We start from the raw sequence: 16911 nt of genomic DNA on the forward strand, positions 1-16911 counted from the left end.
TCTTTCCAGCTTGAATTTCAATGATGCATTGGGGCAACGATTTTGTGAGAAACATCTTCACCCTTAAATAAAGATTTTCTTAATTCCTTGCTTGTGTGCTAATTAGATATCACCTTGTTTTCACATTAAACAGACTTCCACATGAGAAAGCAGCAAGGATGCAGTGGCGTTAATGTTTCCTGGTGTCAACTTGTATTATTTCAGTAGACATTGAAATGAGGATGCATCTTGCTGCCTTTCCAATGAAGCAAGTTTAATTTAGTAATATGTGAAAAACCATCCCTACAAAGGTGTTAAACAGAGACTTGGCTTTGTGGACACTTTTCAGAGAACAAATTTGTTAGCATAAAAATAAAGCCAGAAATGAAGAGCTGTTTAATCACTCAATTGGATTTTTTTGCCAGCATATTTCTTTTTCTCTGCAACCCACTGCTAAATTGTGCTTCCTATCTGTTTTTATAAAATCACTGAATCAAATCTAACTCTGATTACATCAGAGAAGGCCAGGTACCCACACCATAACAGGGGGTTTGAAATTTTGACTTGTCTACTTAAATATCACCAAAATCTGATCACAAGGTCAATTACATCCCTGGGTGGGATTGAACCACCTACCTTTTGGTTAATAGCCGAACACACTAACCGATTGCGCCACAGAGACACTTTGCAAAAAGTTCATACTGACAAAGGCTAATAAGCATTCATCTAGAACGTTTCCTAGAAAAACTTTAAAAAGTCAATAATCTGGAGAGTTTTTGTAAGATGTTTCTTCCATCAACCAACGAAGAAACACATTGGTACTTTCCCATGATGAGTGAGTGCTTCAGGATCTCTTGCACTTACATGTGCAGCAGAGTACTGCAATGGAAGCATGCTGGGCCGATAACCCAGAGGTAGGCAGATTGAAACTATCCTCTGCTATATGCATTTTTTTTTAATTAAAGTAATCCAAAATTGGGATTGATATTTTAGCTCTTTTATTTTTACTTAAAGTACAATAACTTTTACCATTTTAATTTGTTTAATAGTATATTGACAGTATTGTTTTCTTTCAAAAATCCACTTAATTTTCTTTACCCTATTATTAAAATGGTAATTGACAAAAACAAACTACATTGTCACCAGAAGAGCAATACAAAATGTACAAGTGATATATTAAAATCATCTTTCCAGCTTGAATTTCAATGATGCATTGGGGCAACGATTTTGTGAGAAACATCTTCACCCTTAAATAATGATTTTCTTAATTCCTTACCTGTGTGCTAATTAGATATCACCTTGTTTTCACATTAAACAGACTTCCACATGAGAAAGCAGCAAGGATGCAGTGGCGTTAATGTTTCCTGGTGTCAACCTGTATTATTTCAGTAGATATTGAAATGACGATGCATCTTGCTGCCTTTCCAATGAAGCAAGTTTAATTTAGTAATAGGTGAAAAACCATCCCTACAAAGGTGTTAAACAGAGACTTGGCTTTGTGGACACTTTTCAGAGAACAAATTTGTTAGCATAAAAATAAAGCCAGAAAATGAAGAGCTGTTTAATCACTCAATTGGATTTTTTTGCCAGCATATTTCTTTTTCTCTGCAACCCACTGCTAAATTGTGCTTCCTATCTATTTTTATAAAATCACTGAATCAAATCTAACTCTGATTACATCAGAGAAGGCCAGGTACCCACACCATAACAGGGGGTTTGAAATTTTGACTTGTCTACTTAAATATCACCAAAATCTGATCACAAGGTCAATTACATCCCTGGGTGGGATTGAACCACCTACCTTTTGGTTAATAGCCGAACACACTAACCGATTGCGCCACAGAGACACTTTGCAAAAAAGTTCATACTGACAAAGGCTAATAAGCATTCATCTAGAACGTTTCCTAGAAAAACTTTAAAAAGTCAATAATCTGGAGAGTTTTTGTAAGATGTTTCTTCCATCAACCAACGAAGAAACACATTGGTACTTTCCCATGATGAGTGAGTGCTTCAGGATCTCTTGCACTTACATGTGCAGCAGAGTACTGCAATGGAAGCATGCTGGGCCGATAACCCAGAGGTAGGCAGATTGAAACTATCCTCTGCTATATGCATTTTTTTTTAATTAAAGTAATCCAAAATTGGGATTGATATTTTAGCTCTTTTATTTTTACTTAAAGTACAATAACTTTTACCATTTTAATTTGTTTAATAGTATATTGACAGTATTGTTTTCTTTCAAAAATCCACTTAATTTTCTTTACCCTATTATTAAAATGGTAATTGACAAAAACAAACTACATTGTCACCAGAAGAGCAATACAAAATGTACAAGTGATATATTAAAATCATCTTTCCAGCTTGAATTTCAATGATGCATTGGGGCAACGATTTTGTGAGAAACATCTTCACCCTTAAATAATGATTTTCTTAATTCCTTACCTGTGTGCTAATTAGATATCACCTTGTTTTCACATTAAACAGACTTCCACATGAGAAAGCAGCAAGGATGCAGTGGCGTTAATGTTTCCTGGTGTCAACCTGTATTATTTCAGTAGATATTGAAATGACGATGCATCTTGCTGCCTTTCCAATGAAGCAAGTTTAATTTAGTAATAGGTGAAAAACCATCCCTACAAAGGTGTTAATCAGATACTTGGCTTTGTGGACACTTTTCAGAGAACAAATTTGTTAGCATAAAAATAAAGCCAGAAAATGAAGAGCTGTTTAATCACTCAATTGGATTTTTTTGCCAGCATATTTCTTTTTCTCTGCAACCCACTGCTAAATTGTGCTTCCTAGCTGTTTTTTTTATAAAATCACTTAATCAAATCTAACTCTGATTACATCAGAGAAGGCCAGGTACCCTACACCACAAGAGGGGGTTTGAAATTTTGACTTGTCTACTTAAAGATCACCAAAATCTGATAACAAGGTAAATTACGTCCCTGGGTGGGATTGAACCACCAATCTTTTGGATAATAACCGAACACACTAACTGATTGCGCCACAGTGACACTTTGCAAATGTACATTCTGACAAACGCTAATAAGCATTCATCTAGAACGTTTCCTAGAAAAACTTTAAAAAGTCAATAATCTGGAGAGTTTTTGTAAGATGTTTCTTCCATCAATCAACGAAGAACATTCAAGCTGATTTCTTGCAGCAGCTGGGCACTGTAACAGCTCCAGAGCTGCTCTGTAAGGCAACTAAAAGGGTGTGGGCCCTGCAGCACTACCTGTAGTTCGCATTGTGCGTTGGAAGGCACAAAGTAAGCAGACGGGAGAAGTCAGGATAGTGCGCAAGGGCATAGAAGGGAGCGGCTCAAGAAAAGAGAAGTGGAAACAGACAGCAAACTAGGCTGGAGAAAGACCTGAGACAAAGAGATCTGAATTATACGAGAGCCGACCAGGGGAAACACAAATTATGCAGTCGAGTTTCCCACATTTGGGGAAATCGCTGGAGCAGCACACACAGAGTGCAATGGGTGAGCCTTGCCCTGGGAGAAGCACCTTCATGATCATAGTATCTCACCTGGCAGGTAAGTAGGAGTTGGGCAAGAGCTGAGGAGGGTCGCTGCTCGGGCAAACCCCTGTCAAGTGAAGGAGATCCAACTGAGGCAGCACAAGAGAACTCTCGAAAGAAGAACAAGGCTAGAGGAAGATCTGAGACACAGAAATCTGGCTTTTGCCAGAGCTGACCAGAGGAACGCACAAACACAGTCCCCCACTACCACAAATAATGCAGTCGAGTTTCCCACATTTGGGGAAATCACAGGGGTCAGCATACCCAGAATGCAATGAATGAACCTCACCCTGGGAGAACAATCTTCATGACCATGGTATCTCCTATGCAAAATAAGTATGATTTGGGATAGGGCTGGGGAGGGCCGCTGCTCAGGCACATCTCTGTCAAGTAAAGGAGATTCAACTGAGGCAGCACAAGGGAACTCTCATCTGGGGACAACAACTGCAGGTAGAACACATATTTTCAGATGAACATGGGAGGGCAGAAGGCTGCCTAATACTGAAGCACCCCCAAACAACAAACCAAATGCAACAACTAGTACAAGCATTCCTGGGGGAAGGCCTGCAGCAGATGGATTTGCATATGGTGATGTCATCCAAGCAGTGGGTCAAAGTTGGCTTCAACCCTCATCTGCATATGAAAAGAAAAAAGGGATGTGCAGGGCATGGCATCCTTTTGTGGCGCTTGGATGACCCTTAATTCGCATTAAACATCTCCACCCTCCTTCGGTGTGGGGCTCATGTTGGCTATGCCCCAGCCCCTGAAGCATTCAAGATGATTTCTTGCAGCAGCTGGGCACTGTAACAGCTCCAGAGCTGTTCTGTAAAGCATGTAAAAGGGTGTGGGCCCTGCAGCACTACCTGTAGTATGCATTGTGCGTTGGAAGGCACAAAGTAAGCAGACGGGAGAGGTCAGGATAGTGCGCAAGGGCATAGAAGGGAGCGGCTCAAGAAAAGAGAAGTGGAAACAGACAGCAAACTAGGCTGGAGAAAGACCTGAGACAAAGAGATCTGAATTATACGAGAGCCGACCAGAGGAAACACAAATTATGCAGTCAAGTTTCCCACATTTGGGGAAATCGCAGGAGCAGCACACCCAGAGTGCAATGGGTGAGCCTTTCCCTGGGAGAAGCACCTTCCTGATCATAGTATCTCACCTGGCAGGTAAGTAGGAGTTGGGCTAGAGCTAGGGAGGGTCGCTGCTCGGGCACCCCCCTGTCAAGTGAAGGAGATCCAACTGAGGCAGCTCAAGGGAACTCTCGAAAGAAGAACAAGGCTAGAGGAAGATCTGAGACAAAGAAATCTGACTTTTACCAGAGCTGAGCAGAGGAAAGCACAAACACAGTCCCCCACTACCACAAATAATGCAGTCGAGTTTCCCACATTTGGGGAAATCACAGGGGTCAGCATACCCAGAATGCAATGAATGAACCTCACCCTGGGAGAACAATCTTCATGACCATGGTATCTCCTATGCAAAATAAGTATGATTTGGGATAGGGCTGGGGAGGGCCGCTGCTCAGGCACATCTCTGTCAAGTAAAGGAGATTCAACTGAGGCAGCACAAGGGAACTCTCATCTGGGGACAACAACTGCAGGGAGAACACATATTTTCAGATGAACATGGGAGGGCAGAAGGCTGCCTAATACTGAAGCACCCCCAAACAACAAACCAAATGCAACAACTAGTGCAAGCATTCCTGGGGGAAGGCCTGCAGCAGATTGATTTGCATATGGTAATGCCATCCAAGCAGTGGGTCAAAGTTGGCTTCAACCCTCGTCTGCATATGAAAAGAGAAAAGGGGCGTGCAGGGCATGGCGGCCTTTTGCGGCGCTTGGGTGACCCTTAGTTCGCATTAAACACCCCCACCCTCCTTCGGTGTGGGGCTCATGTTGGCAATGCCCCAGCCCCTGAAGCATTCAAGCTGATTTCTTGCAGCAGCTGGGCACTGTAACAGCTCCAGAGCTGCTCTGTGAGGCAAGTAAAAGGGTGTGGGCCCTGCAGCACTACCTGTAGTTTGCATTGTGTGTTGGAAGGCACAAAGTAAGCAGACGGGAGAAGTCAGGATAGTGCGCAAGGGCATAGAAGGGAGCGGCTCAAGAAAAGAGAAGTGGAAACAGACAGCAAACTAGGCTGGAGAGAGACCTGAGACAAAGAGATCTGAATTATACGAGAGCCGACCAGAGGAAACACAAATTATGCAGTCAAGTTTCCCACATTTGGGGAAATCACAGGGGCAGCACACCCAGAGTGCAATGGGTGAGCCTTGCCCTGGGAGAAGCACCTACATGATCATAGTATCTCACCTGGCAGGTAAGTAGGAGTTGGGCTAGAGCTGCGAAGGGTCGCTGCTCGGGTACCCCCCTGTCAAGTGAAGGAGATCCAACTGAGGCAGCACAAGGGAACTCTCGAAAGAGGAACAAGGCTAGAGGAAGATCTGAGACAAAGAAATCTGATTTTTACCAGAGTTGACCAGAAGAAAGCACAAACACAGTCCCCCACTACCACAAATAATGCAGTTGAGTTTCCCACATTTGGGGAAATCACAGGGGTCAGCATACCCAGAATGCAATGAATGAACCTCACCCTGGGAGAACAATCTTCATGACCATGGTATCTCCTATGCAAAATAAGTATGATTTGGGATAGGGCTGGGGAGGGCCGCTGCTCAGGCACATCTCTGTCAAGTAAAGGAGATTCAACTGAGGCAGCACAAGGGAACTCTCATCTGGGGACAACAACTGCAGGGAGAACACATATTTTCAGATGAACATGGGAGGGCAGAAGGCTGCCTAATACTGAAGCACCCCCAAACAACAAACCAAATGCAACAACTAGTGCAAGCATTCCTGGGGGAAGGCCTGCAGCAGATGGATTTGCATATGGTGATGTCATCCAAGCAGTGGGTCAAAGTTGGCTTCAACCCTCGTCTGCATATGAAAAGAAAAAAGGGATGTGCAGGGCATGGCGTCCTTTTGTGGCGCTTGGATGACCCCTAATTCGCATTAAACATCTCCACCCTCCTTCGGTGTGGGGCTCATGTTGGCTATGCCCCAGCCCCTGAAGCATTCAAGATGATTTCTTGCAGCAGCTGGGCACTGTAGCAGCTCCAGAGCTTCTCTGTAAAGCATGTAAAAGGGTGTGGGCCCTGCAGCACTACCTGTAGTATGCATTGTGCGTTGGAAGGCACAAAGTAAGCAGACGGGAGAGGTCAGGATAGTGCGCAAGGGCATAGAAGGGAGCGGCTCAAGAAAAGAGAAGTGGAAACAGACAGCAAACTAGGCTGGAGAAAGACCTGAGACAAAGAGATCTGAATTATATGAGAGCCGACCAGAGGAAACACAAATTATGCAGTCAAGTGTCCCACATTTGGGGAAATCGCAGGAGCAGCACACCCAGAGTGCAATGGGTGAGCCTTGCCCTGGGAGAAGCACCTTCCTGATCATAGTATCTCACCTGGCAGGTAAATAGGAGTTGGGCTAGAGCTGGGGAGGGTCGCTGCTCGTGCACCCCACTGTCAAGTGAAGGAGATCCAACTGAGGCAGCACAAGGGAACTCTCGAAAGAAGAACAAGGCTAGAGGAAGATCTGAGACAAAGAAATCTGACTTTTACCAGAGCTGACCAGAGGAAAGCACAAACACAGTCCCCCACTACCACAAATAATGCAGTTGAGTTTCCCACATTTGGGGAAATCACAGGGGTCAGCATACCCAGAATGCAATGAATGAACCTCACCCTGGGAGAACAATCTTCATGACCATGGTATCTCCTATGCAAAATAAGTATGATGTGGGATAGGGCTGGGGAGGGCCGCTGCTCAGGCACATCTCTGTCAAGTAAAGGAGATTCAACTGAGGCAGCACAAGGGAACTCTCATCTGGGGACAACAACTGCAGGGAGAACACATATTTTCAGATGAACATGGGAGGGCAGAAGGCTGCCTAATACTGAAGCACCCCCAAACAACAAACCAAATGCAACAACTAGTGCAAGCAATCCTGGGGGAAGGCCTGCAGCAGATTGATTTGCATATGGTAATGCCATCCAAGCAGTGGGTCAAAGTTGGCTTCAACCCTCGTCTGCATATCAAAAAAGAGAAAAGGGGCGTGCAGGGCATGGCGGCCTTTTGCGGCGCTTGGATGACCCCTAGTTTGCATTAAACACCTCCACCCTCCTTCGGTGTGGGGCTCATGTTGGCTATGCCCCAGCCCCTGAAGCATTCAAGCTGATTTCTTGCAGCAGCTGGGCACTGTAACAGCTCAAGAGCTGCTCTGTAAGGCAAGTAAAAGGGTGTGGGCCCTGCAGCACTACCTGTAGTTTGCATTGTGCATTGGAAGGCACAAAGTAAGCAGACGGGAGAAGTCAGGATAGTGCGCAAGGGCATAGAAGGGAGCGGCTCAAGAAAAGAGAAGTGGAAACAGACAGCAAACTAGGCTGGAGAGAGACCTGAGACAAAGAGATCTGAATTATACGAGAGCCGACCAGGGGAAACACAAATTATGCAGTCAAGTGTCCCACATTTGGGGAAATTGCAGGAGCAGCACACCCAGAGTGCAATGGGTGAGCCTTGCCCTGGGAGTAGCACCTTCATGATCATAGTATCTCACCTGGCAGGTAAGTAGGAGTTGGGCTAGAGCTGGGGAGGGTCGCTGCTCGGGCACCCCCCTGTCAAGTGAAGGAGATCCAACTGAGGCAGCACAAGGGAACTCTTGAAAGAGGAACAAGGCTAGAGGAAGATCTGAGACAAAGAAATCTGACTTTTATCAGAGCTGACCAGAGGAAAGCACAAACACAGTCCCCCTCTACCACAAATAATGCAGTCGAGTTTCCCACATTTGGGGAAATCACAGGGGTCAGCATACCCAGAATGCAATGAATGAACCTCACCCTGGGAGAACAATCTTCATGACCATGGTATCTCCTATGCAAAATAAGTATGATTTGGGATAGGGCTGGGGAGGGCCGCTGCTCAGGCACATCTCTGTCAAGTAAAGGAGATTCAACTGAGGCAGCACAAGGGAACTCTCATCTGGGGACAACAACTGCAGGGAGAACACATATTTTCAGATGAACATGGGAGGGCAGAAGGCTGCCTAATACTGAAGCACCCCCAAACAACAAACCAAATGCAACAACTAGTACAAGCATTCCTGGGGGAAGGCCTGCAGCAGATGGATTTGTATAGGGTGATGTCATCCAAGCAGTGGGTCAAAGTTGGCTTCAACCCTCATCTGCATATGAAAAGAGAAAAGGGGCGTGCAGGGCATGGCGGCCTTTTGCGGCGCTTGGATGACCCCTAGTTCGCATTAAACACCTCCACCCTCATTCGGTGTGGGGCTCATGTTGGCTATGCCCCAGCCCCTGAAGCATTCAAGCTGATTTCTTGCAGCAGCTGGGCACTGTAACAGCTCCAGAGCTGCTCTGTAAGGCAAGTAAAAGTGTGTGGGCCCTGCAGCACTACCTGTAGTTCGCATTGTGCGTTGGAAGGCACAAAGTAAGCAGACGGGAGAAGTCAGGATAGTGCGCAAGGGCATAGAAGGGAGCGGCTCAAGAAAAGAGAAGTGGAAACAGACAGCAAACTAGGCTGGAGAGAGACCTGAGACAAAGAGATCTGAATTATATGAGAGCCGACCAAGGGAAACACAAATTATGCAGTCAAGTTTCCCACATTTGGGGAAATCAAAGGGGCAGCACACCCAGAGTGCAATAGGTGAGCCTTGCCCTGGGAGAAGCACCTACATGATCATAGTATCTCACCTGGCAGGTAAGTAGGAGTTGAGCTAGAGCTGGGGAGGGTCGCTGCTCGGGCACCCCCCTGTCAAGTGAAGGAGATCCAACTGAGGCAGCACAAGGGAACTCTCGAAAGAAGAACAAGGCTAGAGGAAGATCTGAGACAAAGAAATCTGACTTTTGCCAGAGCTGACCAGAGGAAAGCACAAACACAGTCCCCCTCTACCACAAATAATGCAGTCGAGTTTCCCACATTTGGGGAAATCACAGGGGTCATCATACCCAGAATGCAATGAATGAACCTCACCCTGGGAGAACAATCTTCATGACCATGATATCTCCTATGCAAAATAAGTATGATTTGGGATAGGGCTGGGGAGGGCCGCTGCTCAGGCACATCTCTGTCAAGTAAAGGCGATTCAACTGAGGCAGCACAAGGGAACTCTCATCTGGGGACAACAACTGCAGGGAGAACACATATTTTCAGATGAACATGGGAGGGCAGAAGGCTGCCTAATACTGAAGCACCCCCAAACAACAAACCAAATGCAACAACTAGTACAAGCATTCCTGGGGGAAGGCCTGCAGCAGATGGATTTGCATATGGTGATGTCATCCAAGCAGTGGGTCAAAGTTGGCTTCAACCCTCGTCTGCATATGAAAAGAAAAAAGGGATGTGCAGGGCATGGCGGCCTTTTGCGGCGCTTGCATGACCCCTAATTCGCATTAAACACCTCCACCCTCCTTCGGTGTGGGGCTCATGTTGGCTATGCCCCAGTACCTGAAGCATTCAAGCTGATTTCTTGCAGCAGCTGGGCACTGTAACAGCTCCAGAGCTGCTCTGTAAGGCATCTAAAAGGGTGTGGGCCCTGCAGCACTACCTGTAGTTCGCATTGTGCGTTGGAAGGCACAAAGTAAGCAGACGGGAGAAGTCAGGATAGTGCGCAAGGGCATAGAAGGGAGCGGTTCAAGAAAAGAGAAGTGGAAACAGACAGCAAACTAGGCTGGAGAGAGACCTGAGACAAAGAGATCTGAATTATACGAGAGCCGACCAGAGGAAACACAAATTATGCAGTCAAGTGTCCCACATTTGGGGAAATCGCAGGAGCAGCACACCCAGAGTGCAATGGGTGAGCCTTGCCCTGGGAGAAGCACCTTCCTGATCATAGTATCTCACCTGGCAGGTAAGTAGGAGTTGAGCTAGAGCTGGGGAGGGTCGCTGCTCGGGCACCCCCCTGTCAAGTGAAGGAGATCCAACTGAGGCAGCACAAGGGAACTCTCGAAAGAAGAACAAGGCTAGAGGAAGATCTGAGACAAAGAAATCTGACTTTTACCAGAGCTGACCAGAGGAAAGCACAAACACAGTCCCCCTCTACCACAAATAATGCAGTCGAGTTTCCCACATTTGGGGAAATCACAGGGGTCATCATACCCAGAATGCAATGAATGAACCTCACCCTGGGAGAACAATCTTCATGACCATGATATCTCCTATGCAAAATAAGTATGATTTGGGATAGGGCTGGGGAGGGCCGCTGCTCAGGCACATCTCTGTCAAGTAAAGGCGATTCAACTGAGACAGCACAAGGGAACTCTCATCTGGGGACAACAACTGCAGGGAGAACACATATTTTCAGATGAACATGGGAGGGCAGAAGGCTGCCTAATACTGAAGCACCCCCAAACAACAAACCAAATGCAACAACTAGTACAAGCATTCCTGGGGGAAGGCCTGCAGCAGATGGATTTGCATATGGTGATGTCATCCAAGCAGTGGGTCAAAGTTGGCTTCAACCCTCGTCTGCATATGAAAAGAAAAAAGGGATGTGCAGGGCATGGCGTCCTTTTGTGGCGCTTGGATGACCCTTAATTCGCATTAAACATCTCCACCCTCCATCGGTGTGGGGCTCATGTTGGCTATGCCCCAGCCTCTGAAGCATTCAAGATGATTTCTTGCAGCAGCTGGGCACTGTAACAGCTCCAGAGCTGTTCTGTAAAGCATGTAAAAGGGTGTAGGCCCTGCAGCACTACCTGTAGTATGCATTGTGCGTTGGAAGGCACAAAGTAAGCAGACGGGAGAGGTCAGGATAGTGCGCAAGGGCATAGAAGGGAGCGGCTCAAGAAAAGAGAAGTGGAAACAGACAGCAAACTAGGCTGGAGAAAGACCTGAGACAAAGAGATCTGAATTATACGAGAGCCGACCAGAGGAAACACAAATTATGCAGTCAAGTTTCCCACATTTGGGGAAATCGCAGGAGCAGCACACCCAGAGTGCAATGGGTGAGCCTTGCCCTGGGAGAAGCACCTACATGATCATAGTATCTCACCTGGCAGGTAAGTAGGAGTTGGGCTAGAGCTGGGGAGGGTCGCTGCTCGGGCACCCCCCTGTCAAGTGAAGGAGATCCAACTGAGGCAGCACAAGGGAACTCTCGAAAGAAGAACAAGGCTAGAGGAAGATCTGAGACAAAGAAATCTGACTTTTACCAGAGCTGAGCAGAGGAAAGCACAAACACAGTCCCCCACTACCACAAATAATGCAGTCGAGTTTCCCACATTTGGGGAAATCACAGGGGTCAGCATACCCAGAATGCAATGAATGAACCTCACCCTGGGAGAACAATCTTCATGACCATGGTATCTCCTATGCAAAATAAGTATGATTTGGGATAGGGCTGGGGAGGGCCGCTGCTCAGGCACATCTCTGTCAAGTAAAGGAGATTCAACTCAGGCAGCACAAGGGAACTCTCATCTGGGGACAACAACTGCAGGGAGAACACATATTTTCAGATGAACATGGGAGGGCAGAAGGCTGCCTAATACTGAAGCACCCCCAAACAACAAACCAAATGCAACAACTAGTGCAAGCATTCCTGGGGGAAGGCCTGCAGCAGATTGATTTGCATATGGTAATGCCATCCAAGCAGTGGGTCAAAGTTGGCTTCAACCCTCGTCTGCATATGAAAAGAGAAAAGGGGCGTGCAGGGCATGGCGGCCTTTTGCGGCGCTTGGGTGACCCTTAGTTCGCATTAAACACCCCCACCCTCCTTCGGTGTGGGGCTCATGTTGGCAATGCCCCAGCCCCTGAAGCATTCAAGCTGATTTCTTGCAGCAGCTGGGTACTGTAACAGCTCCAGAGCTGCTCTGTAAGGCAAGTAAAAGGGTGTGGGCCCTGCAGCACTACCTGTAGTTTGCATTGTGTGTTGGAAGGCACAAAGTAAGCAGACGGGAGAAGTCAGGATAGTGCGCAAGGGCATAGAAGGGAGCGGCTCAAGAAAAGAGAAGTGGAAACAGACAGCAAACTAGGCTGGAGAGAGACCTGAGACAAAGAGATCTGAATTATACGAGAGACGACCAGGGGAAACACAAATTATGCAGTCAAGTTTCCCACATTTGGGGAAATCACAGGGGCAGCACACCCAGAGTGCAATGGGTGAGCCTTGCCCTGGGAGAAGCACCTACATGATCATAGTATCTCACCTGGCAGGTAAGTAGGAGTTGGGCTAGAGCTGGGGAGGGTCGCTGCTCGGGTACCCCCCTGTCAAGTGAAGGAGATCCAACTGAGGCAGCACAAGGGAACTCTCGAAAGAGGAACAAGGCTAGAGGAAGATCTGAGACAAAGAAATCTGATTTTTACCAGAGTTGACCAGAAGAAAGCACAAACACAGTCCCCCACTACCACAAATAATGCAGTCGAGTTTCCCACATTTGGGGAAATCACAGGGGTCAGCATACCCAGAATGCAATGAATGAACCTCACCCTGGGAGAACAATCTTCATGACCATGGTATCTCCTATGCAAAATAAGTATGATTTGGGATAGGGCTGGGGAGGGCCGCTGCTCAGGCACATCTCTGTCAAGTAAAGGAGAGTCAACTGAGGCAGCACAAGGGAACTCTCATCTGGGGACAACAACTGCAGGGAGAACACATATTTTCAGATGAACATGGGAGGGCAGAAGGCTGCCTAATACTGAAGCACCCCCAAACAACAAACCAAATGCAACAACTAGTGCAAGTATTCCTGGGGGAAGGCCTGCAGCAGATGGATTTGTATATGGTGATGTCATCCAAGCAGTGGGTCAAAGTTGGCTTCAACCCTCGTCTGCATATGAAAAGAAAAAAGGGATGTGCAGGGCATGGTGTCCTTTTGTGGCGCTTGGATGACCCCTCCTTCGGTGTGGGGCTCATGTTGGCTATGCCCCAGCCCCTGAAGCATTCAAGATGATTTCTTGCAGCAGCTGGGAACTGTAACAGCTCCAGAGTTGCTCTGTAAAGCATGTAAAAGGGTGTGGGCCCTGCAGCACTACCTGTAGTATGCATTGTGCGTTGGAAGGCACAAAGTAAGCAGACGGGAGAGGTCAGGATAGTGCGCAACTGCATAGAAGGGAGCGGCTCAAGAAAAGAGAAGTGGAAACAGACAGCAAACTAGGCTGGAGAAAGACCTGAGACAAAGAGATCTGAATTATATGAGAGACGACCAGAGGAAACACAAATTATGCAGTCAAGTGTCCCACATTTGGGGAAATCGCAGGAGCAGCACACCCAGAGTGCAATGGGTGAACCTTGCCCTGGGAGAAGCACCTTCCTGATCATAGTATCTCACCTGGCAGGTAAATAGGAGTTGGGCTAGAGCTGGGGAGGGTCGCTGCTCGTGCACCCCCCTGTCAAGTGAAGGAGATCCAACTGAGGCAGCACAAGGGAACTCTCGAAAGAAGAACAAGGTTAGAGGAAGATCTGAGACAAAGAAATCTGACTTTTACCAGAGCTGACCAGAGGAAAGCACAAACACAGTCCCCCACTACCACAAATAATGCAGTCGAGTTTCCCACATTTGGGGAAATCACAGGGGTCAGCATACCCAGAATGCAATGAATGAACCTCACCCTGGGAGAACAATCTTCATGACCATAGTATCTCCTATGCAAAATAAGTATGATTTGAGATAGGGCTGGGGAGGGCCGCTGCTCAGGCACATCTCTGTCAAGTAAAGGAGATTCAACTGAGGCAGCACAAGGGAACTCTCATCTGGGGACAACAACTGCAGGGAGAACACATATTTTCAGATGAACATGGGAGGGCAGAAGGCTGCCTAATACTGAAGCACCCCCAAACAACAAACCAAATGCAACAACTAGTACAAGCATTCCTGGGGGAAGGCCTGCAGCAGATTGATTTGCATATGGTAATGCCATCCAAGCAGTGGGTCAAAGTTGGCTTCAACCCTCGTCTGCATATGAAAAGAGAAAAGGGGCGTGCAGGGCATGGCGGCCTTTTGCGGCGCTTGGATGACCCCTAGTTCGCATTAAACACCTCCACCCTCCTTCGGTGTGGGGCTCATGTTGGCTATGCCCCAGCCCCTGAAGCATTCAAGCTGATTTCTTGCAGCAGCTGGGCACTGTAACAGCCCCAGAGCTGCTCTGTAAGGCAAGTAAAAGGGTGTGGGCCCTGCAGTACTACCTGTAGTTTGCATTGTGCATTGGAAAGCACAAAGTAAGCAGACGGGAGAAGTCAGGATAGTGCGCAAGGGCATAGAAGGGAGCGGCTCAAGAAAAGAGAAGTGGAAACAGACAGCAAACTAGGCTGGAGAGAGACCTGAGACAAAGAGATCTGAATTATACGAGAGCCGACCAGGGGAAACACAAATTATGCAGTCAAGTTTCCCACATTTGGGGAAATCGCAGGAGCAGCACACCCAGAGTGCAATGGGTGAGCCTTGCCCTGGGAGAAGCACCTTCATGATCATAGTATCTCACCTGGCAGGTAAGTAGGAGTTGGGCTAGAGCTGGGGAGGGTTGCTGCTCGGGTACCCCCCTGTCAAGTGAAGGAGATCCAACTGAGGCAGCACAAGGGAACTCTCATCTGGGGACAACAACTGCAGGGAGAACACATATTTTCAGATGAACATGGGAGGGCAGAAGGCTGCCTAATACTGAAGCACCCCCAAACAACAAACCAAATGCAACAACTAGTGCAAGCATTCCTGGGGGAAGGCCTGCAGCAGATGGATTTGCATATGGTGATGTCATCACATCAACCCTCGTCTGCATATGAAAAGAGAAAAGGGGCGTGCAGGGCATGGCGGCCTTTTGCGGCGCTTGGATGACCCCTAGTTCGCATTAAACACCTCCACCCTCCTTCGGTGTGGGGCTCATGTTGGCTATGCCCCAGCCGCTTAAGCATTCAAGCTGATTTCTTGCAGCAGCCGGGCACTGTAACAGCTCCAGAGCTGCTCTATAAGGCAAGTAAAAGGGTCTATGTGGCGCAATCAGTTAGTATGTACGGCTATTAACCAAAAGGTTGGTGGTTCAATCCCACCCAGGGACCTAATTGACCTTGTTATCAGATTTTGGTGATCTTTAAGTAGACAAGTCAAATTTCATACCCCCTGTTATGGTGTAGGGTACCTGGCCTTCTCTGATGTAATCAGAGTTAGATTTGATTCAGTGATTTTATAAAAACAAGTAGGAAGCACTATTTAGCAGTGGGTTGCAGAGAAAAAGAAATATGCTGGCAAAAAAATCAAATTGCGTGATTAAACAGCTCTTCATTTTCTGGCTTTATTTTTATGCTAACAAATTTGTTCTCTGAAAAGTGTCCACAAAGCCAAGTCTCTGATTAACACCTTTGTAGGGATGGTTTTTCACCTATTACTAAATTAAACTTGCTTCATTGGAAAGGCAGCAAGATGCATCCTCATTTCAATGTCTACTGAAATAATACAGGTTGACACCAGGAAACATTAACGCCACTGCATCCTTGCTGCTTTCTCATGTGGAAGTCTGTTTAATGTGAAAACAAGGTGATATCTAATTAGCACACAGGTAAGAAATTACGAAAATCTTTATTTAAGGGTGAAGAGGTTTCTCACAAAATTGTTGCCCCAATGCATCATTGAAATTCAAGCTGGAAAGATGATTTTAATATATCACTTGTACATTTTGTATTGCTCTTCTGGTGACAATGTAGTTTTTTTTGTCAATTACCATTTTAATAATAGGGTAAAGAAAATTAAGTGGATTTTTGAAAGAAAAGTATACTGTCAATATACTATTAAAACAAATTAAAATGGTAAAAGTTGTTGTACTTTAAGTAAAAATAAAAGAGCAAAAATATCAATCCCAGTTTTGATTACTTAAATTAACAAAAAAAAATGCATATAGCAAAGGATAGTTTCAATCTGCCTACCTCTGGGTTATGGGTCCAGCATGCTTCCATTGCAGTACTCTGCTGCACATGTAAGTGCAAGAGATCCTGAAGCACTCACTCATCATAGGAAAGTACCAATGTGTTTATTCATTGGTTGATGGAAGAAACATCTTACAAAAACTCTCCAGATTATTGATTTTTTAATGTTTTTCTAGGAAACGTTCTAGATGTATGCTTATTAGCCTTTGTCAGTATGTACTGTTTGCAAAGTGTCTCTGTGGCGCAATCGGTTAGTGTGTTCGGCTATTAACCAAAAGGTTGGTGGTTCAATCCCACCCAGGGACGTAATTGACCTTGTGATCAGATTTTGGTGATATTTAAGTAGACAAGTCAAAATTTCAAACCCCCTCTTATTGTGTAGGGTACCTGGCCTTCTCTGATGTAATCAGAGTTAGATTTGATTCAGTGATTTTATAAAAAACAGCTAGGAAGCACAATTTAGCAGTGGGTTGCAGAGAAAAAAAATAT

The 16911-nt window shown here is 46.3% G+C and overlaps 20 non-coding genes and 1 pseudogene across 20 annotated transcripts; all 21 read right to left on the minus strand.

Moving 5' to 3' along the window:
• Positions 1 to 3365: 3365 nt before the first annotated feature.
• LOC135005432 (U1 spliceosomal RNA) lies at positions 3366 to 3528 on the minus strand. Its single transcript, XR_010206011.1, has one exon. It is a non-coding gene; the product is annotated as a U1 spliceosomal RNA (small nuclear RNA).
• Positions 3529 to 3680: 152 nt separating this feature from the next.
• Positions 3681 to 3844, minus strand: LOC135005420 (U1 spliceosomal RNA). Its single transcript, XR_010205999.1, has one exon. It is a non-coding gene; the product is annotated as a U1 spliceosomal RNA (small nuclear RNA).
• A 671-nt stretch (positions 3845 to 4515) lies between these two features.
• Positions 4516 to 4678, minus strand: LOC135005426 (U1 spliceosomal RNA). The gene has a single exon (XR_010206005.1). It is a non-coding gene; the product is annotated as a U1 spliceosomal RNA (small nuclear RNA).
• A 152-nt stretch (positions 4679 to 4830) lies between these two features.
• On the minus strand, positions 4831 to 4994 carry LOC135005439 (U1 spliceosomal RNA). The gene has a single exon (XR_010206017.1). It is a non-coding gene; the product is annotated as a U1 spliceosomal RNA (small nuclear RNA).
• Positions 4995 to 5665: 671 nt separating this feature from the next.
• LOC135005430 (U1 spliceosomal RNA) lies at positions 5666 to 5828 on the minus strand. The gene has a single exon (XR_010206009.1). It is a non-coding gene; the product is annotated as a U1 spliceosomal RNA (small nuclear RNA).
• Positions 5829 to 5980: 152 nt separating this feature from the next.
• LOC135005422 (U1 spliceosomal RNA) lies at positions 5981 to 6144 on the minus strand. Its single transcript, XR_010206001.1, has one exon. It is a non-coding gene; the product is annotated as a U1 spliceosomal RNA (small nuclear RNA).
• A 671-nt stretch (positions 6145 to 6815) lies between these two features.
• LOC135005433 (U1 spliceosomal RNA) lies at positions 6816 to 6978 on the minus strand. Its single transcript, XR_010206012.1, has one exon. It is a non-coding gene; the product is annotated as a U1 spliceosomal RNA (small nuclear RNA).
• A 152-nt stretch (positions 6979 to 7130) lies between these two features.
• On the minus strand, positions 7131 to 7294 carry LOC135005437 (U1 spliceosomal RNA). Its single transcript, XR_010206015.1, has one exon. It is a non-coding gene; the product is annotated as a U1 spliceosomal RNA (small nuclear RNA).
• A 673-nt stretch (positions 7295 to 7967) lies between these two features.
• Positions 7968 to 8130, minus strand: LOC135005431 (U1 spliceosomal RNA). Its single transcript, XR_010206010.1, has one exon. It is a non-coding gene; the product is annotated as a U1 spliceosomal RNA (small nuclear RNA).
• Positions 8131 to 8282: 152 nt separating this feature from the next.
• On the minus strand, positions 8283 to 8446 carry LOC135005421 (U1 spliceosomal RNA). Its single transcript, XR_010206000.1, has one exon. It is a non-coding gene; the product is annotated as a U1 spliceosomal RNA (small nuclear RNA).
• A 698-nt stretch (positions 8447 to 9144) lies between these two features.
• On the minus strand, positions 9145 to 9280 carry LOC135005436 (U1 spliceosomal RNA; annotated as a pseudogene).
• Positions 9281 to 9432: 152 nt separating this feature from the next.
• LOC135005424 (U1 spliceosomal RNA) lies at positions 9433 to 9596 on the minus strand. Its single transcript, XR_010206003.1, has one exon. It is a non-coding gene; the product is annotated as a U1 spliceosomal RNA (small nuclear RNA).
• Positions 9597 to 10267: 671 nt separating this feature from the next.
• On the minus strand, positions 10268 to 10430 carry LOC135005428 (U1 spliceosomal RNA). Its single transcript, XR_010206007.1, has one exon. It is a non-coding gene; the product is annotated as a U1 spliceosomal RNA (small nuclear RNA).
• A 152-nt stretch (positions 10431 to 10582) lies between these two features.
• Positions 10583 to 10746, minus strand: LOC135005425 (U1 spliceosomal RNA). The gene has a single exon (XR_010206004.1). It is a non-coding gene; the product is annotated as a U1 spliceosomal RNA (small nuclear RNA).
• Positions 10747 to 11417: 671 nt separating this feature from the next.
• On the minus strand, positions 11418 to 11580 carry LOC135005429 (U1 spliceosomal RNA). The gene has a single exon (XR_010206008.1). It is a non-coding gene; the product is annotated as a U1 spliceosomal RNA (small nuclear RNA).
• A 152-nt stretch (positions 11581 to 11732) lies between these two features.
• LOC135005419 (U1 spliceosomal RNA) lies at positions 11733 to 11896 on the minus strand. Its single transcript, XR_010205998.1, has one exon. It is a non-coding gene; the product is annotated as a U1 spliceosomal RNA (small nuclear RNA).
• A 671-nt stretch (positions 11897 to 12567) lies between these two features.
• Positions 12568 to 12730, minus strand: LOC135005434 (U1 spliceosomal RNA). Its single transcript, XR_010206013.1, has one exon. It is a non-coding gene; the product is annotated as a U1 spliceosomal RNA (small nuclear RNA).
• Positions 12731 to 12882: 152 nt separating this feature from the next.
• Positions 12883 to 13046, minus strand: LOC135005423 (U1 spliceosomal RNA). The gene has a single exon (XR_010206002.1). It is a non-coding gene; the product is annotated as a U1 spliceosomal RNA (small nuclear RNA).
• A 646-nt stretch (positions 13047 to 13692) lies between these two features.
• On the minus strand, positions 13693 to 13855 carry LOC135005435 (U1 spliceosomal RNA). The gene has a single exon (XR_010206014.1). It is a non-coding gene; the product is annotated as a U1 spliceosomal RNA (small nuclear RNA).
• A 152-nt stretch (positions 13856 to 14007) lies between these two features.
• Positions 14008 to 14171, minus strand: LOC135005438 (U1 spliceosomal RNA). The gene has a single exon (XR_010206016.1). It is a non-coding gene; the product is annotated as a U1 spliceosomal RNA (small nuclear RNA).
• Positions 14172 to 14842: 671 nt separating this feature from the next.
• Positions 14843 to 15005, minus strand: LOC135005427 (U1 spliceosomal RNA). Its single transcript, XR_010206006.1, has one exon. It is a non-coding gene; the product is annotated as a U1 spliceosomal RNA (small nuclear RNA).
• Between the last annotated feature and the right edge of the window lie 1906 nt (positions 15006 to 16911).

This window comes from Pseudophryne corroboree, unplaced genomic scaffold (assembly GCF_028390025.1).
Source record: "Pseudophryne corroboree isolate aPseCor3 unplaced genomic scaffold, aPseCor3.hap2 scaffold_2018, whole genome shotgun sequence".
Taxonomy (NCBI): Eukaryota; Metazoa; Chordata; class Amphibia; order Anura; family Myobatrachidae; genus Pseudophryne; species Pseudophryne corroboree.